General features: G+C 42.4%; 1 long non-coding RNA gene across 1 annotated transcript in view; it reads left to right on the top strand.

Moving 5' to 3' along the window:
• Window positions 1-5,001: 5,001 nt before the first annotated feature.
• Window positions 5,002-27,411, top strand: part of LOC142740562 (uncharacterized) — an 84,799-nt gene continuing 62,389 nt past the window's right edge. The window contains exons 1-4 of the long non-coding RNA XR_012880781.1: window positions 5,002-5,281; window positions 11,593-11,682; window positions 15,024-15,137; window positions 15,240-15,333. This is a non-coding gene — a long non-coding RNA (uncharacterized LOC142740562). The remainder of the gene's footprint in view (window positions 5,282-11,592; window positions 11,683-15,023; window positions 15,138-15,239; window positions 15,334-27,411) is intronic.

Genomic DNA, 27,411 nt, shown 5'->3' with positions numbered 1-27,411 from the left:
AGGCCAAAAACTTGGAAGAACCAAGTTGCTTTATCCATAAATTGAATGTTTACCCTTGGATACCATTTTTATTTATTTATTTTACTAAATAGGTTCAAAATGTGTTGATTAATTTATTAATACATCTTTATAGTGGTCAGAGCCTTGTTAATCTGATAAAGAGCTTAAAATCCCCAGGATAGTCATAGATTTAAAAGATAACATGCTGGCTGCCTGCAGCCACCACTAGAGGGAGCTTATGAGCTAACTGCATACTGTTTAGATATGGAACTCAATAATAGCACTGTATGCAGTAAGCTCCCTCTCGTGGTGGCTGTATGCAGGCAGAATGTTATATAATGTATCGGAAAAGCAATAAAAGCTCTCACCGATATAAATGGTTTTAAAATGTGAAGATTCCCTTTAAATAAAATGACTTGACTGCATGACAATGTCTCAGTACAATGCACTTGCTCAGGAATTTCATTATGACACTTTATACTAATATAATACATTGATTTTGTTTGCTATATGGAACAGCGGTCAAGTCATTGTCCGCATAAAAACACCTAACAATATTATTCCTTGCATAGAATGGCATAGACAATGTTCTTCTTTTCATTTCACTGTTGAAAACATTGTAACCTATGATACTCATGAAAGGACTTTGTTTACAGAATGACTGATGGTGACAAACAAAGCAATGTCCTGTGCTAATACTGCTGAAAGTGAGCTCACATCAGTCCTGGGAAAGTTAATGATTGAAGGATGAACTTTCACTGTAGACCTGGAGGTGGATGTCCTTCTTCAATCACGGCTCATACTGATGTTATGAGACCCCATTGTCTTCCACTTTGATCACAAAATATGTTTTCAGTTCAGAAACTCCTCATACCATTTCTGTGATCCATAAATGAAAGAGTCACTGGGAAATTCATTGAGAAACAAGCATTTCCTTCCCTTTGAACCCAGTTAGGATAATAACAGTGCTCGTTGTTTCCGAAAAAAAAAAAACTGTTGGCAGATAAAACAACTGCTTTGAAGGTAAAATATCAGAATTCATAATAAACATGTAACGTTCTATATGTGATTGTGACAGGACTTTTAAAACAGCATCTTGAATTAATATAAGGACTTGAATTGCAAACTGAACCAATATGACTGTATATACCATTACTGCGGCCTAGGCGCATTATTTTACATTTATCAACATTAAAATATATCTGCCATGTTTTTGCCCATGCTGCTAGCTTATCTAAGCTGAGTTTTACGTATCCTACAAAGTTTTGTATTGTCCGCAAAAACCGACACCTTACTATCAATCAAGGTCATTAAAGGGTTTTTCCAGACAGTAAAAATTGGTGGCCTATCCCCAGGATAGGCCATCATTAGCTGATCACTCTGGGTCCGGCCACCGGGAGCCTTGCGGATCAGCTGTTTTGAAGGGGTCGCAGCGCTTGTACAAGTGCTGCTTCCCCTTCATTCCGGTCACTGCTCGTACAGTGAATTGCCGACACAGCAGTAGCCGCGGTTTCACAGTATTACAGCCTACTCCCAGTCACTTCAATGGGAGAAGGTTGTAATACTGTAAATTGCTGCTACTGCTGTGTCAGCGACTTGCAATACAAGCAGTGACCAGCATGAAGGGGAAGCAGCACTCGTACGTGCGGCCCCTTCAAAACAGCTGATCCACAGGGCTCCCTGAGGATAGGCCATACATTTTTACTGTCTGAAAAACCCCCTTAAAGAGGCTCTGTGACCACATTATAAGTGGCCTATATTGTACATGATGTGATCGGCGCTGTAATGTAGATTACAGCAGTGTTTTTTTCTCTAGAAAAACGATCATTTTTGACGGAGTTATGACTTATATTAGCTTTATGCTAATGAGTTTCACAATCGACAACTGGGCGTGTTTTACTATATGACCAAGTGGGCGTTGTACAGAGGAGTGTATGACGCTGACCAATCAGCGTCATACACTCCTCTCCATTCATTTACACTGCAGTTAGCGATATAGCTATATTTATATATGCAGTAACATAAACACACTATAACGCTATTCATGTGTCATGACAATGAATATACATTACCTCCAGCCAGGACATGACGTGTATTCATTCTCCTGACCACTTCTGTAGCGTCTCTGTGAGTTACAGCATAACAGGCGTAGTCTGTATATCACAGAGACGCTACAGAAGTGGTCAGGAGAATGAAGACACGTCACGTCCTGGCTGGAGGTAATGTATATTCATTGTCATGACACATAAGTAGCGTTATAGTGTGTTTATGTGACTGCACATAGCGATATAGCTATATCGCTATCTGCAGTCTAAATGAATGGAGAGGAGTGTATGACGCTGATTGGTCACTGATTGGTCAGAGTCATACACTCCTCTGTACAATGCCCACTTGGTCATATAGTAAAACACGGCCAGTTGTCCATTAAGAAAGTCATTAGCATAAAGCTAATATAGGTCATAACTCCGTCAAAAATGATTGTTTTTCTAAATAAAAAACACTGCTGTAATCTATATTACAATGCCGATCACATCATGTACAAGATAGGCCACTTATAATGTGGTGACAGAGCCTTTTTAACAAAGACATTAGAAAGAATTGGGCCTATTCTTTACCCATGTGCATACATGTCCCTGCATCTGTAGCTTCAGTGCAAGACAGTTGTGTGGAACGGTATCAAATGCTTTTTCAAAATCCAGATATATCACATCAGTCACATGACCAACATCCAGATTTGGACTTACTCCTCATAGAATCTGAGCATGTTCTTTAGGCACAACCTTTTTTCATGAATCTATGCTGGTTGTCATTAGATTATTCATATAAACCCTATTTTTCAGACTATAAGACGCACCCAGGTTACTCGGTCTGCATCATCATCATCATCCTTGGAGAGTGTGGATTCTAGAGCATCACAGGGATATGTTCAGACTCAAAATAGGAGATATGAGACCAGACGCCCTCCTATAAAAAGGAAATTGAATTCTGGAGACGATAATACAAGTGGTGAATTAAAGGTAATCAACTTATCTGATGTTGTACTCACCCCCTGTCAGATCTCTGTCCTTTCTCTTGGCTTGTCATTTTGCCCTGTCTCTGGTTTTGATGACTTTACAGCTATTAAGGATGTATTTCTTTTTGCTCGAAAATTTATCTATAAGAAGCACTATGCCAAGAGTGATCCCCATCATCTCTTTTCAGCCCAAGAAGAACTGGACGCGTTCCGGGCACTAGAATCCTTGCTAGAGGAACAGAAGGTGAGCGATGATGGATTTCCCATACATATACGTCCCAAATCCACTACATTTCCACCCTTGTCATTAAATCGAGTAGTGGAGATGTTTGTGAGGATGGTGGTTGATGAATTACGCAAGTTACCCCATAATAGGGGTTATGATAACTTCTCGCGGGCTCAGCGTAAAGCTTTGAGTGAACTTAAAAACATGAAAAATGTGATCTTTAAACCCGCAGACAACGGTGGAAATGTAGTGGTATGGCCAGTTGAGATGTATGAGTCCGAGGCGTTTAGACAATTGCGTGATAGAATTTGTTATAGACGATTGACATCCAACCCGACCGAAATATTTAAGGGCCAACTTAATACAATGCTTCTTAAAGCATGTGATCATAACATAATTTCTAAAAAGATTTTTGATGGATTGGTTGTGAAGCATCCTATTACGCCCATGCTATACCTATTACCTAAAATCCATAAGGATCAGAAGAGACCTCGCGATTGCCCAATTGTGTCAGGCTGCGGGAGTCTTTGTGAACCCATATGCTGTTTTGTCGACTACTATTTACATCCGTGTGGGGCTTATTTACAGTCATATATTAGAGATTCTACTGATGTATTGAAGCGCTTGGATGGGGTAACAATAGAACAGGACATGTATCTAGTATCCTGTGATGTTGAATCTCTGTACATGTGTATTGACCATGATTTTGGATTACGTGCTATTTCACACTTTTTACGTATACAAAATCATGAGTCTGAACTGGTCGAGCTTCTCATTTCCCTCATGCGCTTCATCCTTGAACATAATTATTTTATGTTTAGGGATAGATTTTATCTGCAGCAGTGTGGCACAGCCAAGGGGGAAACTTGTGCGCCTTCATACGCAAATCTATTTCTTGGCTTTTGGGAGCAAGACTGTGTACAGGAGGCCATGGATATGGTATCAGGGAGTGTGGTTATGTGGATGCGTTTTATTGATGACACCCTCTTTATTTGGCTTGGGACACGGTTGGAACTTGATCGGTTTTTGACTATCCTAAATGCCAACCAACAGAACATCAAACTAACCTATGTTATTAGTCAAGAGGTAATGGAATTTTTGGACATTAAAATTGACAGCTAATATTACAGGTAGGCTTAACACGACTATTTTTCGTAAAAAAAAACATCAGTTAATGCTTTGTTGCATGCATCATCATTCCATCCTGCACATACTATACGTGCCATCCCTACAGGTCAATTTTTGAGAGCAAGACGGGTCTGTGATTCTAACTCAAATTTTGAAAATGAGGCATATCAACTGAAAAATCGTTTCCTGCAGCGGGGTTATCGCAGACGAGATATTGAAAAAGGATATCAAAGAGCATGTAGAACGGACCGGAATAACCTTTTGATCCAACACAAACTAAAACAACCAGATCCTCTGGTAAGATTGATCACCACATATAACACGCAGTGGAAAGAAATGAGGGAGATTATGGCTCGTTTTTGGCCAATTTTGTTATCAGATCCTGATTTAAAAAAATGTCTACCTCCTAAACCACAACTGACAACTAAAAGGAGTAAAACATTGAGAGATCTTTTGGTTCATAGCCATCACAGTGCTCCAAAATCAGACACCTATCTGTTTGGCTCCAAAGGTCCTGTTTGGGGGTTATTTCCTTGTGGTCATTGTTCCATTTGCCAAGTGATTACAAAAACAAATACTTTTTCTGATTCTGATAATCAAAAATCCTTTAAAATTGTACATTTCATCAATTGTAGTACCACGGGGGTGGTGTATATGGCGACCTGCCCTTGTGGCCTCTCATATGTGGGGAAGAGAGATGCGAGTACGTATTCAAGAACACGTGAGAGACATCAAGAAAACAGGGACAATTGAATGTAGTGATTGGGAAAAGATTGATAAATTAAAATCTATCCCTAGGCACATTCGGGAACAACACAACAGCAGATGGCAAGACCTATGTGTCTGTGGTATAGATAAAATCATCATTGGATCTCGTGGTGGTGACATCTTTCGGAAATTGGAACGCATTGAATGTAAGTGGATTACTAAATTAAAGACCAGCTGGGTTAAATGAGAAAATGTCCTTTGCATCATTGCTGTAATGATGGGGTCTTGCAGTATCACTATGAATATAAAAATATATACATATAATTGTTTTGCATATATATGAGAAAGAAAAGAGTCATGAGCTATATATAAAGTACAAAATACAATTTTATTAGATATAATTGACATAAATGATTTTAATAAAAAACATGGCGAGGTTTCTAAAAAGAAGAGATATGCCTGTGGGTCACATTTGGAGAGTATATACGACCATGGGTATATTTGTATAATAAACAATGAATGACACGAGAGCATGCAGGTATATATTGCTCAAATGCACCGTTAACAATTTAACCAGCACTGCTGATATTAAAGGGAAAAAGGACAACATAAAGTCTATGTCAAAGGTAAGTGTGCCGTATGAGGAAATCCCTATTACTGGAACAAAGTGCCATTCAATCTAAAAAGTCCAAGGACTTATAGTAATAGCTGCACTCAATGTGCAAAGTATACACCATATGCATGGCTACTACTCCGGAATCACCGAATAGAGCTAGGAAGTATACACTCACCCATAGTTGAAAGAAAGTAAGATCGTGATCCACAGACAGTGAAAGGCCACCCCACTGTCTGTGGATCACGATCTTACTTTCTTTCAACTATGGGTGAGTGTATACTTCCTAGCTCTATTCGGTGATTCCGGAGTAGTAGCCATGCATATGGTGTATACTTTGCACATTGAGTGCAGCTATTACTATAAGTCCTTGGACTTTTTAGATTGAATGGCACTTTGTTCCAGTAATAGGGATTTCCTCATACGGCACACTTACCTTTGACATAGACTTTATGTTGTCCTTTTTCCCTTTAATATCAGCAGTGCTGGTTAAATTGTTAACGGTGCATTTGAGCAATATATACCTGCATGCTCTCGTGTCATTCATTGTTTATTATACAAATATACCCATGGTCGTATATACTCTCCAAATGTGACCCACAGGCATATCTCTTCTTTTTAGAAACCTCGCCATGTTTTTTATTAAAATCATTTATGTCAATTATATCTAATAAAATTGTATTTTGTACTTTATATATAGCTCATGACTCTTTTCTTTCTCATATATATGCTATGCTATCAGTGAGTTTGCTATTTCATGACACTGTGGGGGTACTGCATACCAATGTGGTTTGTACCCAACCAGCTACCTGTCCCTGTGAGACATCTGTTTATAATATAATTGTTTTGGTACATATGTATCCTGGTACATAGTCACTTTTATGTTAGTGAGGAATACGTCTGTGACAAAGGTGTGGTACTTTTGTAGCTATCTATTTTCTTGGGTGACTTATATGTCAGTATTCCATTTAAAGACGACTAATTTTGATCTTTGGCTATAGGTTGGCTTACTATGGATATTAACAATTTCGTTAACTTTGATGGATCTCGTTGGCGACAAGTCTGGGTTTTGAAATGGATCTCTATATATTCTGTGAGTCCAGTGGACATTTGCTGATCTCTTGGTGTGATTTATTGTACTTTCTGGTTTTTGAACCTATTATATGGTGGCACGGAATATCCTCATGTGAATATCCAATTGCGTATAAACTTTTCGTCGTCAGCTTTTTTAAGGGGCATATATTTATAAATTTTTATCCTCCCCTTTTTTTTGTGGGGTGGACACTCGTATTAGGCTTTTTGGGCTTCTATTGGCCTTTTATATTGGGGGTATAATATATATATATACTTTTTATTATCATTTTTATGACTATATTGGGGATTTTCTGATTGAAGATCCTCGTTATATTCATATCAAGCTGCGATGTATATATTTATTTGATTATTATATTGCCTAAGATTTGGATTTCTATATTTTTGTATTGTGATGCTTTATTATTTATTGTTTATGAGAATATTCTATGTAACATTCATTTATCATTGTAATTGATATTCTTGTTTAACCCCTTCCCCCTGCTTGCATTCTGGGCCCTAATGTCCAAGCCATTTTTTAGATTTTTCCATTGTCACATTCGAAGAGCTGTAACTTTTTTATTTTTGCGTCGGCATAGCTGTATAAGGTCTTGTTTTTTGCGGGACGACTTGCAGTTTTTATTGGTACCATTTGAGAGTAGATGCGACTTTTTGATCACTTTCTATCACATTTTTTTTAAGTCAGGATTAACAGAAAACAGCAATTTTTCCATTGTTTTTTATTTTATTTTTTACGGCGTTCACAGTGCGGGTTAAATAATGTAACAGCTTTATAGTCGGGGTCGTTACGGACGCGGCGATACCAAATATGTGTAACTTTTTTGCTTTATTGTAGTTTTTTTTAATAGTAAAGCATTTTGTAAGGGGAAAAGCTGGGTTTTTCATTTTTTTTTTTCACTTTTTTTTTAAATTAACTTTATTAAACTTCTTTTACTTTTTTACTAGTCCCACTAGGGGACTTCCCTATCCTCCAATCGCTATTATAATACACTGCAATACTTTTGTATTGCAGTGTATTACTGCCTGTCCGTTTAAAACGGACAGGCATCTGCTAGGTCATGCCTGCGGCATGATCTAGCAGGCATTCGCTGCAGGCAGACCTGGGGGTCTTTATTAGACCCCCGGCTGCCATAGAAGACACAGACACTCGGCGATTTTATCGCCGGGTGTCAGTGAGATGAGAGGGAGCTCCCTCCCTCTCTCCAAAACCATTCAGATGCGGTGCTCGCTATTGTGCACCGCATCTGAAGGGTTAAACAGGTGAGATCGATACTAATATCGATCTCACCCGGCAGAGCAGGGACGCCCCCAGCCCTCAGCTGCTTCTGGCAGCTGAGAGCAGGGAGATTTCACGGCTCCCTGCTCTGTTTACTTTATTCTAATGCAGCGACGTAGTTTGGCGGCGCTCTAGAATAAAGCCCACTAATGACCGCCGTAAAAAGACGTATCGGCGGTCATTAAGGGGTTAAGGTTGAAATTGCATTCATGTGATTAGCTATAAAATGTGTTTCAGATACAATATACACTACGTATTAATATGCAGCTGTTCTGATCTTCTCCTTCCATGGCATTATGGTGATGCGGGCATTCACTTACTGTTTATGTCTGTCTCCCTGGCACTTTGGGACGACAGGATCAGGCAGCGTCTTATTTACATTCTTGGTGAGTAGGATACTCATGGCAAGTTTGCGCTTTCTTAATATGGCCACGTAGTTCATGTGTTGCGTGTGTGTCGCTCTGATCTCCTTCCCCTGGCACCGTGTGATAACGCAGTGCCACTCTGCTGTTCCAGGGTGATGTGAACATGGCGGCCATACGCGTGCACATGAGATGCACCAATAGGATTCTCTAGGTATGTGATTATGCTAGTTCTGCATTAACATTATAGTCTGGGCAATCTTGCCCTTTTCCAACATGGCTATGATTGCTTCAATGTCATGTGAGCACCGTTATGGTCCCCTCCCCTCGGCGCCACTTGATGATGCAGTGCCTCTCTGCTGTGCACACATGATGAATTAATAAGGTACTCTGGGCTCATGTGCTTGAGTGTTCATTTACTTCACCTGTATGTGCAGGAATGTCGTCCTTTGATTGGAGTATGTGATAGTGTTCCCTCCTATATATACTCATGACTCCTCACTTACCATTACCCCTTGATAAAGCTGACGGCGAAATGTATGTTGGGTGTCTTGGTGTGGTCTGTGGTTGACTCATTTAGGGGCAGATATGCAGAACATGGGTTGGTATTTGACATGGATCTGATCCTGATTTTATATATATTTTTTTATCTTCGATCAGTCTCCCTGACACTGTCATTTATATTTTTTGTCCAGTGTGTACATATTTAGTATACCGTTAACTGTTGAGGTATCCTTGTACAGTATTGTCAATACCTTGACAATACACTGTTTGATTCCATGGATGTATAATATGATACATTTGTTGCTCCTAGATACCACTACCACATTTTTATTATGTGTTTTCTATTGTATGTGATAGGCTATGTATGTTTTTAAATATTTTCCAAATAAAGATTTTTTTTTATATTGGTTAGTGCTTTACTTGTACTATGGTTATTTACACTTCTAGTATTGTCTATATATGTCTTCATATGTATTCTATATCCAGCATTGACATATATGGATGTTATTGCTGAAACAGGTTTTCTGTTTGGCCTGGACTTTATGGGTATTGATATATAGTAAAACACGCCCAGTTGTCCATTGAGAAACTCATTAGCATAAAGCTAATATAGGTCATAACTCTGTCAAAAATGATAGTTTTTCTAAATAAAAAAAACACTGCTGTGATCTACATTACAGCGCCGATCACATTATGTACAAGATAGGCCACTTATAATGTGGTGACAGAGCCTCTTTAACAAAGACATTAGAAAGAATTGGGCCTATTCTTTACCCACGTGCACTGGCGTAGCTATAGGGGTCGCAGCGGTCGCAGTTGCGACCGGGCCCCTAAGCCTGGGGGGCCCACGGGCCCCCGTTGCCAAACGTAGATTAACAGATTTTTACAAACCATTATTTGCGGTGAGGAAGGGCCCTCACGTGATATCGCGATCACATGGTGCATGGAACGCCCCTCACGTGATGTACCATGTGACATCACGTGAGGGGCGTTCCATGCATTCAGGAAGAGGACACAGCGTGGTGCGGACGGAGGAAGAGAGCCTGGACGCAAGTTGGAGCCGATCACCAGAAAACAGGTGAGGAGGTCATTGTGTGTGTATGTGTGTATATGTATCGTGCTGTCTCGTACTGTCTGTGTTTAAAATTGTGGTTCATGTGCCAAGTACTGTATCTGTGCAGGACACAGATACAATTTAATTCAATGCTGGAGCAAGGAGCTGACGGCCCCTTGCTCCAGAATTCACTGTGCCCGTGCAGCAATGATGGCCATTATACTGTGTGGGGCCATTATACTGTGTGGGGCCATTATATTGTGTGGGGGCCATTATACTGTGTGGGGGCAGTTATGGGGGCCATTATACTGTGTGGAGGCAGCTATGGGGGCCATTATACTGTGTGGAGGCCATTATACCGTGTGGAGGCCATTATACCATGTGGAGGCCATTATACTGTATGGGGGCAGCTATGGGGTACATTATACTGTATGGGGGCCATTATACTGTGTGGAGGCAGCTATGGGGGCCATTATACTGTGTGGGGGCCATTATACTGTGTGGAGGCAGCTATGGGGGCCATTATACTTTGTGGAGGCCATTATACTGTGTGGGGGCAGCTATGGGGGCCATTATACTGTGTGGAGGCAGCTATGGGGGCCATTATACTGTGTGGAGGCCATTATACTGTGCTGGGGCCATTATACTGTGCTGGGGCCATTATACTGTGTGGGGGCCATTATACTGTGTGGGGGCCATTATACTGTGTGGGGGCCATTATACTGTGTGGGGGCAGGCAGCTATGGGACATTATACTGTGTGGGGGCCATTATACCGTGTGGGGGCCATTATACTGTGTGGAGGCAGCTATGGGGGAATTATACTGTGTGGAGGCAGCTATGGGGCATTATACTGTGTGGAGGCAGCTATGGGGAATTATACTGTGTGGAGGCAGCTATGGGGACATTATACTGTGTGGGGGCAGCTATGGGGCATTATACTGTGTGGAGGCAGCTACGGGACATTATACTGTGTGGAGGCAGCTATGGGACATTATACTGTGTGGGGGCAGGCAGCTATGGGACATTATAATGTGTGGGGGCCATTATACCATGTGGGGGGCCATTATACTGTGTGGAGGCAGCTATGGCACATTATACTGTGTGGAGGCAGCTATGGGGGCATTATACTGTGTGGAGGCAGCTATGGGGGCATTATACTGTGTGGAGGCAGCAATGGGGGCATTATACTGTGTGGAGGCAGCTATGGGGGCATTATACTGTGTGGAGGCAGCTATGGGGGCATTATACTGTGTGGAGGCAGGTATGGCTGGCATTATGCTGTAGTACCGGCGTCACGACTTTGGGGCTGGCAACCGCTGTGACCCCTATAGCTACGCCACTGGTCGCTATACAATGTACAGCACTGTGCTTGGTGAGGAGGGAAGAGGCTTTTAACAGCTTATTGGGGGTGGGTCCTGGGTTTTGGACCCTCACCAGTCTGATATGATGATCTATCGTAAGTAGGCCATCAATTTTTAAGTCCCAGAAACCCCCTTTAATGTCGTTCTGTGGCTTTGTCAGAAATATCTGAGTTGGGAATAGCTCTTTAAGTGTCAATAAATGGAAGAGAGTCCATGTGCAAAAAAATTACGTGATTGTTTTTTCTTTCCCTAGGACAGAACTTGGAATTGTTTTCATCAGCCAGAAGCAGAAGACTCGCCAGGGATAAGCAATTTGGGAGACTTCACGAAGTGTATAAAAAAAGTAAGTAATATCAGTCCGGAACATTTCACAAATTTGCAGCTGATTGAAGGCACCCGGGAGCTCTGACAAGCACCACTTCATCTACATTTTATACCAGGCACAGCGGCGTACATTCCATACTTTCATTGAAACAAACATGTCCTACCTTTTTGCGGTCTGGGCTCCCAGCCAATGCGCGCGACCGTGGAAACCATGGTTGTGTGCATTGACCAGTAGGATAGAATGTGTCCTATACTATCTGCAATTGTGGATAGTATACGGACAGCACTTTCTTCATATTGGCCTATTGTACATATGCTGCTTTATTATAGATTATATAGTTATTATTCTACCGGAGATATGCAATTTGTCATGCAGTATAAAAAAAAAAAGTCTATTTATTCACAGAACAATTTTTTTTTATATAACTGCATCATGTCTCACCATGCTTTGAGTGGTGCTCAAAAGCGCAAAAAGAAGAGGGTAGAAGAAGAGAAATATGCCAAACTTCAAAAAATATGTAGTTTCTTTAAAGCAACTGGAGATGCAAGTACATCATCTGCTTCTCACAGTAGAAGTGAAGAAATGTCATCAATAGAAGATGTATATGTAAGTCCTGGCAGTATTGTACAGAGTTCATTGCAGGAGAATGTGTAACAAGTGTACATGCAGGCTGTAGCTCAAGTACAACAGAGGAACAGATGGAAAGTCAGTCTGTGTCAGAGTCAACTTCACAGTCTAGCCTTATTGAAGGTGTTCTATCCGAGGAACACGTAACAGACAGAGGCCATTACCCTATTACCATTCAAGATGGAAATGTTAAAAGATTTATTATAAGTAATGGTCCATGCAGACCACAAGGGCCGTTTCCTAGAGATAAAATAGATGGAAGGTGTTTCTCGGCAAGTTTCTATGAGAGAGTCACTAAAACAGGCCTAAAAATACCTGTTACTTGGCTGTGTTATTCGCCCAGACTTAATGCAGCCTATTGTGAGCCTTGCTGGTTGTTTGGAGATCACAAGAGACAGGGATTTGAACCAGCATGGGCAAAAGGTATCCAGAAGTGGCAAAGGTTGTCCGCAAAAATCAAAATCCATGAAACTAGTCAATCCCACATAGAGGCATGTATAGTGTATGACCAATGGAGACGTAATAAAACCATAGATGAGGAAAATTTAAAAAAAAATAAGGAGAGAGAGTACATTTTGGAGACAAGCTTTACATAGGATTGTTAGTGTTACATTAACAATGGCTATGGCCAACCTTGCTTTTCGTGGTCACAGGGAAAAACTAGGGGAGGTGAACAATGGCAATTTTCTCACCATAATTGAGTTACTCGCTGAATATGATCCTGTACTAAAGGACCTTTTGCAGAGACCCCAAGGAACAGTGAAATATCTTAGTCCACAAATACAGAATGAACTGATTAGTCTTCTTGCGAGCAAAGTGGAGGAGGAGATAATTTCTGAAATCCTCAAGTCAGTTTTATTCTATCATAATGGATACAACTCAAGACATTGGGAAAATTGATCAAATCAGTCAGGTGATTAGATAGGTCGTTGTTGAGAGAGATGAAAACTTTCGAGCATCCAGTATTAAAATAGAGGAAGCCTTTTTAGGTTTCCAGTCTGTTGAGGATCAATCAGCAGCTGGCCTCGAAAAGACAATTATAGAATCCATAGAGAAGAAAGGTCTGGATCTATCAAAATGCAGAGGCCAGGGGTTATGATGGAGCTGCCACCATGAGTGGCATTTACACTGGTGTTCAGGCTCGCATTCTCAGCAAAGAAAAGAATGCTCTTTATATACATTGCGCTGCCCATAACCTCAATTTAGTTTTGCATGATGCAGTTTCAAATATACCTGAAATTGCTATTTTTTTTGACACTGTTCAGTCTCTATATACTTTCTTTGGTGACAGTGTGAAGAGATGGGCATTTTTAGCATCCTTTACCTCTGAATCCTCTAACTTTAAAACAACTTTGCCCAACAAGATGGGCTTCTCGATATGATTCTGTCCTAGCTCTAAGATTTAGTTTCAGGATATCTTACAGGCTTTGTCTAAAATTATTATTATTTCCACCAAGCCAAAAGAGAGAGATGAGGCTAGCGCATTGAAGGCAAAAATGGAATCCTTCCATTTTATTTTCATAATTGTCCTGCAAGCCAAAGTTTTAGAAAATGTTAATTTGGTTTCTAAAATGTTGCAGTCAAAAGACATGGATCTTTGTACTGCAACCAAACTGGTATATAATGCTACTCAAGTGCTCAGCGACTTTCGAAATAATTATGACGAGGCAAAAAGGACAGCAGTAACTCTAGCAGAAACATGGGGCATCCAAGCAAAGTTTGTAAATAAAAGAGTGAAGTAAGTTTAGCGACACTTTGATGAGATGTGTTTGGATGAAAGATTACAGGACCCGGAAGAAAGATTCAAAACCACAGTCTTTTACCAATGTTTGGATATTGTTATAAATCAGCTGCAAAACCGGTTTTCTGCCATGAATACTGTTCTACAGAGGTTCAAAATTCTGCAACCAGCAACACTTTCAGGAGAATCTGATGATGTAGTCTTCAAAGAAGCAACAAAATTGCAAGACTTCTACCAGGATGACTTATCCAATGATTTTCCTGGTCAGTTGTTAAGTTTCCGGTCTGCGCTTCCAGAGGATATCAAAAGATCTTCATCTGTTCGAGATCTAGCTACTCTCCTGTTGGTTGACAGCTCTGGATTGGCGTACCCTCTACCTGATGTCTGCATAGCACTTCTGCTTTTCCTTACTCTGCCAGTGACCGTAGTAGCATCAGCAGAACGATCATTTTCAAAGTGATCAAAAATTACCTAAGGAGTACAATGTCTCAACAGAGACTAAGTCATCTTGCTCTACTAAGTGTTGAAAATGAGAGGGCTAGAAAGCTTGATATACAGAGCATGATTGACAAGTTTTCTGAGGCCAAAGCACGGAGACATACCTTTCAGTAGGATTTGTGAGTATACAGTTTACCAGTTCAGTGTGACCAGTTTTATATCGGTTTGGAAGTTTTGAGTTTCACCTAGTTAAACGGTTTATACTAACTCATTTCCTGCTCTCCGTTACATGGTTCCAGTTTACTAATCTTTTGCATGGTTCAGAGTGATACGTTTGTATAGCATCTGCCTAGCTAGAAACCACAGGATAAAACCCTGTATATAGATGTATGTTTCACCAGAGATGACTACTGGAAAAACTTTTCTTAAACCAGAATAGCATTTTATTGCTCCTGTGTGAATTAAGTCATGGCAGATGCTTACAAACGTTAGACTGTTTCTAATATATTTAATATATGTTCCAGACTTCATTGCTCCTCTTCTATTTTTACAGGATGACCATTCAACGTTACTTGTTCAGTTCCCTTGTTTTGTTGACTGTTTTGGGGTTCGTTATCCATGAATGATATTCAAAGAAAATACGCAGTTCACCTCTTTCAAGTTACCAGTAAGTATCATTTGTTTTGAATGAATTTCTGGTTTGTTTGTTTTTTGTAACATACCTTTATGTTTTTTGACCCAAATGCTGATAATTTCCTTCATTTTGCAGGTGAGTTTGTTTTCCAGTTATTGGTTGATTTTCCAAGATTCAGAATCTAGAAGATCACAGACTGCCATCTATAGAATTTAGAGCCATATTGAAGGTAAGTGGTGTTTTTTTTTTTGACCTTTAATTGTCTCACTCCTAAACACAAAGTAAAATATGGACACTATGTTCAAACAATTACTGTTCTATACTGTCTGAATGACCTGATGCACTAATAATGTGGAATTATGTAAACCCCATTCTTACGTAATATATATTGTGAGACAGTGACAGGTAAAGTCATTGAGGGAAGGTACATTTCCCCTAGAATCCTGTCATATGTATCCTAGGCTCCAGGGAATGAGTAGTTCTTGCAATAGAAAGCTCTAGCTTTCCAATCTCGGCTTAAGGAAAAGCCGGAAAAAGGGCCTGGAGTTGGATTGGAGAAGAGCAGGGCGGGTTCCCCAATCCCTAGTCCATCTGTTTGTAGGACAAGGCTGCTGCTCAATTAGCTGCACCTGTAGCCTGTGTATAAAAAGGTGCAGACACAGTGTGTGTGAGTCTCACCCCTGACTCAGACTGGAGACTACTAAGGCTGGAGTAGCCTGTATTCTATGTGAGTAAAGACCTGTGTTACTTTGTGTCCAGTGCCTGGTAGGAAGGCACTCGGTATAGTTAGATAATATCTTGTTTAGTTAGTGCTCAGACGAGCAGGATTTATTTTGTATTTTGCCTTGTTGTACAAGAGGCTGTTTCTTTGACAAGAATAAAAACACAGGCAAAGCCCTGTTATGACTTTTAATGCACGGTGTCCCTGTCTCTGGCTACAAAGAAACCGCTGTACCAACCTCTCCTGATGCTAAACCCTCACATATGGTGGAGAATACGGGCGGCAACAGGGCTAAAAGAGACTGTTAAAATGGATGAAATACTTAAAGGCAATGTGTTGCCAGAAAAACATGTTATTTTTTTTTAAATTAAACATTTAGTGTGTGGGTGATTAAACATTGTTCAAATTTTTTTTATTTTTTTCACGAGTCAGGAAATATTATAAATTAATTCTAATTTATAATACTACCCATTTTTGGTCACTAGATGGAGCTATTCCCAAAATTGCAGCATTGCAACATTGGGTTAAAAGCCCTCGCTCTAGTGAGCTCTCAGCATCCCCCCTCCTTTATCCTGGCTAGTGCCGGGATAAACGAGGGGTTTGAACGGTGTAACCTCCTACACTGTGTGTCGCCATTTTTTGAGCTAACACACAGTGTAGTAGGTTTACATACAGTAGTAAACACACACAAACACGAACATAAATTGAAATCTCTTACCTGCTCCTGCCGCCGCGGCTCCCTCCGGCCCGTCCGCTCCGTTTGCTGCCGCTGGTCCAAGTGCACAAATCCGGAAGCCGCGACCGGAAGTAGTAATATTACTGTCGGATATTAATTTCGAATTGGACTGTGTGGGATCGGCGCATGCGCAGTTCCCACACAGACGCCGTACACTGAAGTCAATGGGACGGGAGCCGTTCGCAGTCCCTATGGGACTGTGGCTGCCGTATTCCATGTCTGTATGTGTCGTTAATCGACACAGACAGAAATGGAACAAAAAATGGCAGCCCCCATAGGGAAGAAAAAGTGTAAAAATAAGAAAAAGTAAAACACAAACACACAAATGAATATAAACGTTTTTAATAAAGCACTAACATCTTTAACATATAAAAAAATAATTTGTGATGACACTGTTCCTTTAAACAGCTGATTCAGGCTAATATCAACCAGGGGAAGATAAGCACAGCTCTGCAAGAAGCCAGCGCGACTCAGCGAATGGTGCATGAGGAAGCCATGCGTGCACAGGCTGAAACCAATATTCTGAAGCCCACAGACTGGGCTTAAAAGAACAGCAGCAAATTAATCGCTATTTGCAAGACCAAATTCAGGCCTCAGTGGAGAGGTCAGCGGGGCCTCATGGTTTGCGCCAAACCACTCGTGCAGCGGTACAGACATCTCTGAAGAAGATTACATCCACCGACGATGTTGAGGCCTATCTCATGGTGTTTGAGCGAGTGGCAGAACGAGAGAAGTTACTTTCAGATCAGTGGGCAGCAGTGGTGGCACCTTTCCTAACCGGAGAGCCGCAAAAGGCGTACTTTTATCTCAATGAGCAGGATGCCAAGGATTACTCCAAGCTGAAGGGTGAGATCCTTGCCCGTCTGGGTGTTAATAATAATGTGCGTGCTCGACGGGTGCACAACTGGACTTTCGTGGAACACCTACCTGCACGATCACAAATGTATGATCTTGTCCATCTTGCAAGGAAATGGCTACAGCCAGAGGAATCAACCCCTGCGCAGATCGTGGAGAGAGTGGTGCTTGACAAATACATCCGCTCCTTACCACCGAAGGTTCAGCGTTGGGTCGGTCAAGGAGATCCTACAGATGCGGAACAGCTGGTGAACCTGATTGAAAGGTACAGAGCTACTCAGGATCTACTCCAAGAAGTACCGCCTGGATGTTCTAACCCCAGGAACAGCAAATCGTGCGGAGCACCCGGTAAGACTGTTCCATTTACTAGAGGGGTGAGAAATGTCTTTAAGGGAGGTGGCTCAGAAGGGGAGCAGACAGAGGGAAGAAATCCCAGAGAGACACTGAAGGCCAGACCAGGGTCTCAAGTTGGGGACCGGGGCCGCATACAGTGCTGCCGGTGTTATGGACCTGGGCATATTGCTGCCAATTGTCCCCTGACTACTGAGCCAATGGAGTGTGATGCAGCAAGGCAAATATCCTTGTTTGCACGTCCTGTTTGTTCTGCTGAGACTGTTTACGAGACTGAGCAACAAATGTGTGTCGTAAAAGTGGAGGGGTGTACTGTGAGTGCCTTGCTGGATTCTGGGAGTCTGGTTACCCTGGTGCATGCCAGCCTGATAGACCCTGGAACATTCAGCGGACATAGTATAGGGGTCCTGTGCATACATGGGGACACTAAAGAATACCCCACCGCTTTGGTCACTCTAGAGACTTCCTGTGGAACCGCTTGCCATGAAGTGGGTGTGGTCAAGTCCCTGATGCACAGTGTGATCCTGGGGAGAGACTTCCCAGTGTTCTGGGACTTGTGGAGGAAGAAAGATGTAACCTCCACTGTAAATGTTAATGATGGTATTAATGTGTGCTCTGTGATTAGCCCAGAACCCTTTAACGAAGATGCTGAGGTGCCAGCAGTAGGGGTGACCACTGAGCCTGATAAATTTCCTCTGGCTGTTTTTACTGGTTAAACAGATGAGCAGGAGGAAATTTCTGAGATACCAGAGTTAAATGTATCACGTAACAATTTTGGGACCGCTCAACTTAGCGATCCCACATTGGTAAAAGCCAGGGAAAATACTAAGGTATTAAATGGAGTGCCTCAACATACAGAAGCTGATAAGGTGTTTTCACACATGGCGGTTAACCAGGATTTGCTGTATCGGATAGATAACGTACATGGGGAGGTTGTTGAACAGCTGGTGATACCCCAACCGTATCGTAGAACAGTGTTGGACCTGGCTCATAAACACGTGCTGGGTGGACATCTAGGTTGCGAAAAGACCAGAGAGCGTATCTTACAACGATTCTTCTGGCCGGGGGTATATACGGAACTTCAGAGGTATTGTGAGTCCTGCCCGGAGTGTCAGATAACGGCTCCTATGCCACATTTTAGGAGTCCGCTGGTGCCTTTGCCTATCATTGGGATCCCTTTTGAAAGAATTGCCATGGATCTGGTCGGCCCTTTAGTCAAATCCTCTAGAGGACATCAATATATCCTAGTGGTGTTGGACTATGCCACACGCTACCCTGAGGCAGTCCCTTTGCAAAATTCCTCTTCAAAAGCCATTGCAAGAGAGTTGTTTTACATGTTTTCCCGTACTGGTTTACCTATGGAAATCCTGACCGATCAGGGAACTCCCTTTATGTTCAAAATCACCAAGGAATTATGTAAACTGCTGAAAATTAAACACCTGCGTACCTCTATATATCACCCTCAAACTGATGGTCTTGTTGAAAGATTCAATAAGACATTAAAAGGCATGTTGAGGAGGGTGGTTAGTAAGGATGGGAAGGATTGGGACTGTCTTCTGCCCTATTTGATGTTCGCTGTACGTGAAGTTCCTCAATCATCCACAGGGTTTTCTCCTTTCGAACTTGTATACGGCAGACAACCCCGTGGTCTCCTGGACATAGCCAAAGAAACCTGGGAGCAAGAGTCCACACCTTATAGGAGTGTAATTGAGCATGTCACGTTGATGCAAGACCGAATCGCTGCGGTCATGCCGATAGTTAAGGAACACTTGGAGCAAGCTCAGGATGCTCAGAGCAGGGTGTATAACCGAACTGCTAAAGTTAGAAATTTTAACTCTGGTGATCGAGTGTTGGTCTTAGTGCCAACCGTAGAAAGCAAATTTCTTGCTAGATGGCAAGGGCCATATGAGATAATTGAAAAGATGGGGGATGTAAATTATAAAGTTTACCAACCAGGTAAAAGGAAGACAGTGCAGTTATACCATGTAAACTTAAAGGAACCGTGTCATCACAATTTTTTTTTTAATATGTTAAAGATGTTAGTGCTTTATTAAAAACGTTTATATTTATTTGTGTGTTTGTGTTTTACTTTTTCTTATTTTTACACTTTTTCTTTCCTATGGGGGCTGCCATTTTTTTTTTCCATTTCTGTATGTGTCGATTAACGACACATACAGACATGGAATACGGCAGCCACAGTCCCATAGGGACTGCGAACGGGGCCCGTTCCATCCACTAACATGTACGCTGTCTGTGTGGGAACTGCGCATGCGCCGCTCCCACACAGTCCAATTTGAAATGCGCGCCGTCCGGCGCCATTTTCCTGTGGACCGGAAGTCGCGGCCGGACAGTAAGATTACTACTTCCGGTCGCGGCTTCCGGACTTGTGCACTTGGACCAGCGGCAGCAGACGGAGCGGACGGGCCGGAGGGAGCCGCGGCGGCAGGAGCAGGTAAGAGATTTCTATGTATGTTCGTGTTTGTGTACGTTTACTACTGTATGTAAACCTTCTACACTGTGTGTTAGCTCAAAAAATGGCGACACACAGTGTAGGAGGTTAGACCGTTCAAACCCCTCGTTTATCCCGGCACTAGCCAGGATAAAGGAGGGGGGGGATGCTGAGAGCTCACTAGAGCGAGGGCTTTTTACCCAATTTTGCAATGCTGCAATTTTGGGAATAACTCCATCTAGTGACCAGCAATGGGAAATATTATAAATTAGAATTAATTTATAATATTTCCTGACTCGTGAAAAAAATAAAAAAAATGTGAACAATGTTTAATCACCTACACACTAAATGTTTAATTAAAAAACAAAAAACATGTTTTTCTGGCAACACATTCCCTTTAATTAAGCCATGGAAAGAAAGAGAGACCCTCGTGGCAGTAAGGATCCCCTATAGTCCTAACCCAGATGTGTATGTGTCAGAATCCCTCGCAAAGCCACAGAAACAGGAGACAAAAGAGTTTGTGCAGAGAAACACAGACGTGTTTTCAGAACTGCCAGGACAGACCAGTATAATAAAACATGACATTGTGACCGAGCCTCAGGTTCGGGTCCACTTGAAACCCTACAGAGTTCCTGAAGCTCGTAGACTAGCCATATCTGAGGATGTCAAGAAAATGCTAGACCTTGGGATTATTGAAGAGTCAAAAAGTGAATGGTCAAGTCCCATTGTATTGATTCCGAAACCAGATGGGTCATTGCGTTTCTGTAACGACTTCCGCAAGTTAAATGAGATGTCAAAGTTTGACGCATACCCAATGGCAAGAGTTGACGAGTTAATAGAGAGACTGGGCCATTCAAGGTATTTTTCAACACTTGATTTAACCAAAGGCTATTGGCAAGTACCCCTCACGGAGGGCGCCAAAGAGAAAACTGCGTTCATCACCCCGGATGGTCTGTTTCAATATATTTGTTTACCATTTGGGCTACATGGGGCTCCAGCAACCTTTCAAAGGTTAATGGACATAGTCCTCAAACCTCATCGTCGGTATGCTTCGGCATATCTGGACGACATTAGAATCTTTAGTGATGACTGGGAAAGCCACTTACCAAAAGTACAAGCGGTACTAAACTCCCTCAGAGCCGCGGGGTTAACAGCAAACCCAAAGAAATGTTCCTTAGGCTTGGAGGAAGCACGGTATCTGGGGTACATAATTGGGAGAGGGGTGATAAAGCCACAGGTCAACAAAGTTGAGGCTATCCAAAACTGGCCCCAGCCCTCAACCAAAAAGCAGGTCAGAGCTTTTCTAGGAATTGTAGGTTATTACCGCAGGTTCATTCCAAACTTTGCCAGCAGAGCAGCGCCCCTGACAGATCTTACCAAGGGAAGTAAGTCTGTCATGGTCAAGTGGGACACGAAGGCTGAAAGCGCCTTTCAAGAGTTGGAACTGGCCCTGTGTAACCAACCAGTCTTAGTCACTCCTGACTTCAAAAAGGAGTTTGTTGTCCAAACTGATGCTTCTAATGTGGGGCTCGGAGCAGTTCTGTCACAAGAGGTGGGTGGTGAGGAACATCCTGTGACCTATTTGAGCAGAAAACTTACCCCGGCTGAGAAAAACTATAGCATAGTTGAACGGGAGTGCTTGGCAATTAAGTGGGCACTTGAGTCCCTGAGATATTATTTATTGGGTCGTCGGTTTAGGTTGGTTACAGTCCACTCTCCTCTTACGTGGATGTGTCAAGATAAAGAGAGAAATGCAAGAGTTACACGGTGGTTTCTTACGTTGCAGAACTTCAAATATACTGTGGAACACAGAGCAGGAAAACTGCAGGGCAATGCTGACGCTTTGTCTAGGACACACTGCCTTGTAGCTAAATGTGTCCGATCCCACGGGCTCGAAGAGAGGAAGAGGGTATGTGAGACAGTGACAGGTAAAGTCATTGAGGGAAGGTATATTTCCCCTAGAATCCTGTCATATGTATCCTAGGCTCCAGAGAATGAGTAGTTCTTGCAATAGAAAGCTCTAGCTTTCCAATCTCGGCTTAGGGAAAAGCCGGAAAAAGGTCCTGGAGTTGGATTGGAGAAGAGCAGGGCGGGTTCCCCAATCCCTAGTCCATCTCTGTTTGTAGGACAAGGCTGCTGCTCAATTAGCTGCACCTGTAGCCTGTGTATAAAAAGGTGCAGACAGTGTGTGTGAGTCTCATCCCTGACTCAGACTGGAGACTACTAAGGCTGGAGTAGCCTGTATTCTATGTGAGTAAAGACCTGTGTTACTTTGTGTCCAGTGCCTGGTAGGAAGGCACTCGGTATAGTTAGATAATATCTTGTTTAGTTAGTGCTCAGACGAGCAGGATTTATTTTGTATTTTGCCTTGTTGTACAAGAGGCTGTTTCTTTGACAAGAATAAAAACACAGGCAAAGCCCTGTTATGACTTTTAATGCACGGTGTCCCTGTCTCTGGCTACAAAGAAACCGCTGTACCAACCTCTCCTGATGCTAAACCCTCACAATATATATACATACATACATACATACATCATTTTCATGATCTATCATGAATAAAACACCAGGTTATGTACATCGGACATTAAAGAGAGCACTTTAAAATGCTATTAACGTTTCTAACTACAAACATTTTTCCTGCTCATAGGTCTGCCACAGTGTGTCCTTGCAGTACCCGGGCCTCTACATTTTTATCTTCAGATTTTTTTTAATTTTTCAATAAAAAAAATTAATTATTTATTACTATGAGATGTTATCCCTATTATTATAATGTACTCCCCTAATATGATTTTGGTCCTGCTGTTGGGCAAGGCGACTGCGTATAGGCGCGAGCAGGGTCTGCTTGGGGAGGGGTTGGGGGGCCCAAGTTGAAATCTTGCACCCGGGCCCACGAGCCTTTAGCTACGCCCCTGCCCACGTGCATACATGTCCCTGCATCTGTAGCTTCAGTACAAGACAGTTGTGTGGAACGGTAACAAATGCTTTTTGCAAAATCCAGATATATCACATCAGTCACATGACCAACATCCAGATTTGGACTTACTCCTCATAGAATCTGAGCATGTTGGTTAGGCACAACCTTTTTTCATGAATCTATGTTGGTTGTCATTAGATTATTCATATATACCGTATTTTTCAGACTATAAGACGCACCCAGGTTTCAGACAACACAAAATAGGAAAAAAAAAAATCTTATTTGCTAACTTTTACGAAGAAAAATCTATTGGTTAAAAAAAATAATTTGTTTGGTTTCACCACATTCTGAGAGCCATAGCTTTTATATTTTTTCATCGTTTGAGCGGTGTGAGGGCTTATTTTTCGCAGGATGAGCTGCAGTTTTTATTAGCACCATTTTTTTTGGTACATACGATTTTATTATCACTTTTTATTTCATTATTTTAAGCGCTATAGTGACCAAAAAAACAACCATTGTGGGGTTTTATTTTTTTTTTTTCTACGCCATTCACCGTGCGAGTCAAATAATGCTATATTGTAATTGTTCTATGGATGCAGCGATACCAATTATTTTTTTTTTACATTGTGCTTGGGGAAAAATGGGAAAAGGTTTTTTTGTTTTTTTTTAAACTTTTAATATTTTTTTACACTCCTGAAAATTTATCTTACTTTTTTTGTTTTTTACATATTCTATTAGTTCCCCTAGGGGACTTGAACCAGCGATCATTAGATCGCTGCTACAATACACTGCAATACATGAATGAGTTATGGAAACAGCGCAACTCGCTGAGCTACGCGGTTTCCGTAACTCCCATAGTAGTGAATGGCAGTTACAGAAGCAGCGTAGCATACGAGGTACGCTGTTTCCGTAACTACTATTCAGTTCTATGGGAGTTACGGAAACAGCGTAACACGACCATATACGCTGTTTTCATAGCTACCGAGTTCTGGAAACAGCATAGCTTGCGGTTTCCGTAATTCCCATTCACTTCTATGGGAGTTACGGAAACAGCGTAGCTCATCGCGCACTTGGCAGTTTCCGTAACTCCCGACCACCTAACCATGAAGTGGCCGGGAGACAGTGGAGTCGAGTAAGATAGAACGAGGTTAAGAGGGCACCGTTCTAGAGATAGGTGCAGGTCCCAGAGGTGGGTCCTGTGGATATGTCATAAATGTCCTTCATGGGAAGACCCCTATAAATGCCGCAGTCGCTATTGACCATGGCATTAAACTAGTTAAACGGCCAGGAACAGCGCAATCGCTGTTCCTGGCCGTTAGAGCAGTGGGTCAGCTGTAAAACACATAATCTCCCTGCTCCATGATGTGCCGGCACATGATAGGTCGGGAAGGGGTTAAGTAAGAAGCGGTCAGGGGGTCCGGCGCTGCCGGATACCTTGACTGCCGACTATAAGACGCAGGGACTATTTAGGATGATTTCTTCTTGTTAAAAACTGCGTCTTATAGTCCGAAAAATACGGTATGTTATTTTGCAGTTCAACTCTCGTTCACATGTAGTTTTTACAGACGTATTTTTGAGTGTAAACTTCTTGACTTACTCCTGGATAAACACTATCAAAATGCCTACGCACGGGCTTGAATTCAATGGAAAATCCACTGTGCTGTTCACATGAGGTGTATTTTTATGTTGCTGAATTAAAAAAACACCTCATAAAAAGAAGTCTCATAAAAAGAAAAGGCATGTCACTTCTTGAGGTGTTTTTTGGAGTTAATTTTCCATTGACACTATGAAAAACGCTTCAAAAGAAGATTCAAATGAAAAAAAGAACTTTCAGCTTCAAAAAATACCATCAAATCAGATGCCTTCAAATCAAAAACGCCATCCAATCAAATTTTCCTTTGAAAACAGCTGCAGAATTTTCAGCCACTTCTTTTTGTACATGTGAACATATCCTTAAAATACCTTCAAATATCAAACTTACTGGACGGTAGTTACTCGGTTCTATCTTCTTACGCTTCTTAAATATTGGTACACGTCCAATCCTGTGGCACTGATCCTGTTACAAGAGAGTCTAAGAACATGAGATACAATGGTCTGTCCATTATTGATCTCAATTTCCTTAATACCTGTGAATGAATGCCGTCTAGTACAGGGACTTTATCAATATTTAATTTGCCAAGTTGCAGCTGTACTTCCTCCTGTGTTAAGCAGGTAATATTGGGTGGAGAACCTTGATTACTGTCCCCCTGAATATATGCCCCTGCCTGCCATGACAATCCATAGCCACTCCACGATCGAGTTGTGGGGACACTAGGCACCGCGGTCAGTCACTATTGACCATAGCATCTGAAGGGTTAAACAGCCAAGATCTTAACGATCGCCGATCCTGACCGTTACAGCAGGACTGGTGATGGTGCAGGTTCAGCTCCTGTACCCAGTCTATCACCATTACATGATAGTACAGCAGTTCGTGGGTACTACCTGCTCTCTGCAATGTACTATTACGTCATGTGGCAGCAAGGGGTTGAGGAAAAGTATAAACAAATAGAAATCTATGGGCATTGATATACAACTCATTGCAACTCGGAGCTTGTACAGAGCCGTAATATAGTTATATCATGTGCACGAGTAAAGATAGGTGGAAACACAGATAAGATGTGTAAATATCTCCGTAGATTAATATTGCCTTAACTTTTGCCACTGAAAGATTTTGAGCCAGACTTAAATTGGTGAATTCATGCTGATGTCACTTTTCCACTTTTGATGCCGTGTAAATGATTTCCTAAAGGCTCCTGATGTTTGACACAGAATATACGCAGTGAGAAACCCAGAAGGACAGAATAAGGCAGACAAGAAGTTTGTCATATTTTTGTAGCACTTTATCAAATACATGAACAGAAGATTCGAGAATATAAAATATGATCATGCTGAGAAAACCTGCTATGTGAACAAGTCCTGGGCCACTGATTTCTAGTGTGTCAGCTGCCAAGCCTAGGACAGCTGTCAAAATACTAGAGGAAAGAAGTCTTCATCCAAATGAGTAGTCTGAGAGATTGCAGAGGAACCGCACGGACCTGTAACAATCAGTCTTCAGTGTACAAAACAAAATACAGGAAAACAGTAAGCCACACAGAGGGCCGCAGGTGTAATGAAGAGAGCCCCATGACAGAAGAGGCAGTAGCTGGAGTAAGGGTGGTATTAGAGTTTTTAGTAAGTGCACAGGGTTAACTGAAGCTAATGTTTGGTTTAGGGATGAGTTAATATTGGTAATATAAAGGGGGGCTGTGGGGATAACGGTCCTTTCTTCTGAGGAGCTGCAAGGAAGAAAATTTACTCTCTTACATGTGATTGCTGATTCTCTGGAGGAATCAATAGCGAAGGTCAAGCAGGCTGCACTTCTCCATGTTTCGGGTTGGATTAAAGAGCAGCTGAGGGGATTTGTCTGCTCCTTCTACACCGTCTTCTACGCTAGCACCTGGGCCCAGGAGCAGGTGTTCTCGGCCTCCTGCGAGGCTAAGCGCTTTTAATACGTGGAGCCCCGGCGTCGCCATAGGAGCCCCAGCTGTGACCCTGCCCCCCTTCAGCTGCCCGGCAACTCCGGTCAGTGCGCCAGAGGGTTGGGAGGAATCCTCAACTGGTGGCAGGGGGAATGTCACCATCGGCATCCCCACCTGCTGTGCGCCAGAGAGATCGAGAGGAGGCGGCCAGTCCTCCTGCGGATGTCTCCGGCGAGAGGCAGGCTCCGCTGACTGATCGGAGGTCGGCGGGAGTGGCTCTGCTGAATAGAAGAGCTGGCTCTTGTAGAAGAAATGTTGTTCCCCCATGGCGGGAGATGTGGGGCACGCATCACAAACCAGAAATACCCGGTCCTTTGGAAATCCGGTCACGGCCTCTTCACCGGAAGTAGGGGCTGGGTGGCCACCTTGCCTTCATCACGTCATGAGGGAAAGGGTTAGTCCTGACCCCAGTGACGTCACTGACGGAATCAGAAGAATTGCGGACGGGGAGGACAAGGACTCTCGTCCCTCTTCCAGGGAGACCATGATTGCAACCAACCTGTTCCCAAGGGGACGGTGAGGACTGGTTACTACAGGCCCAGCACCTGTTCTTCTGCTACAAGTCAGGGGACCCTGGAGGCATCGGCGGTGGAGCTGCTTCGTGTGGACTTCGGGATCGGTGGATGGTGGGGCCGCTGGGACTCCTGCTGCAGGACGGCTGGGTAAGTGCACCATCTCTTCTATTGCAGGGTTTAGGGGAGGCGTTTAGTTCAGAAGGGGCACC

This window comes from Rhinoderma darwinii, chromosome 2 (assembly GCF_050947455.1).
Source record: "Rhinoderma darwinii isolate aRhiDar2 chromosome 2, aRhiDar2.hap1, whole genome shotgun sequence".
In the NCBI taxonomy this organism is placed as follows: domain Eukaryota; kingdom Metazoa; phylum Chordata; class Amphibia; order Anura; family Rhinodermatidae; genus Rhinoderma; species Rhinoderma darwinii.
Note: the sequence above shows the minus strand (reverse complement) of the source record. Positions and strands in the feature narration are given on the sequence as shown.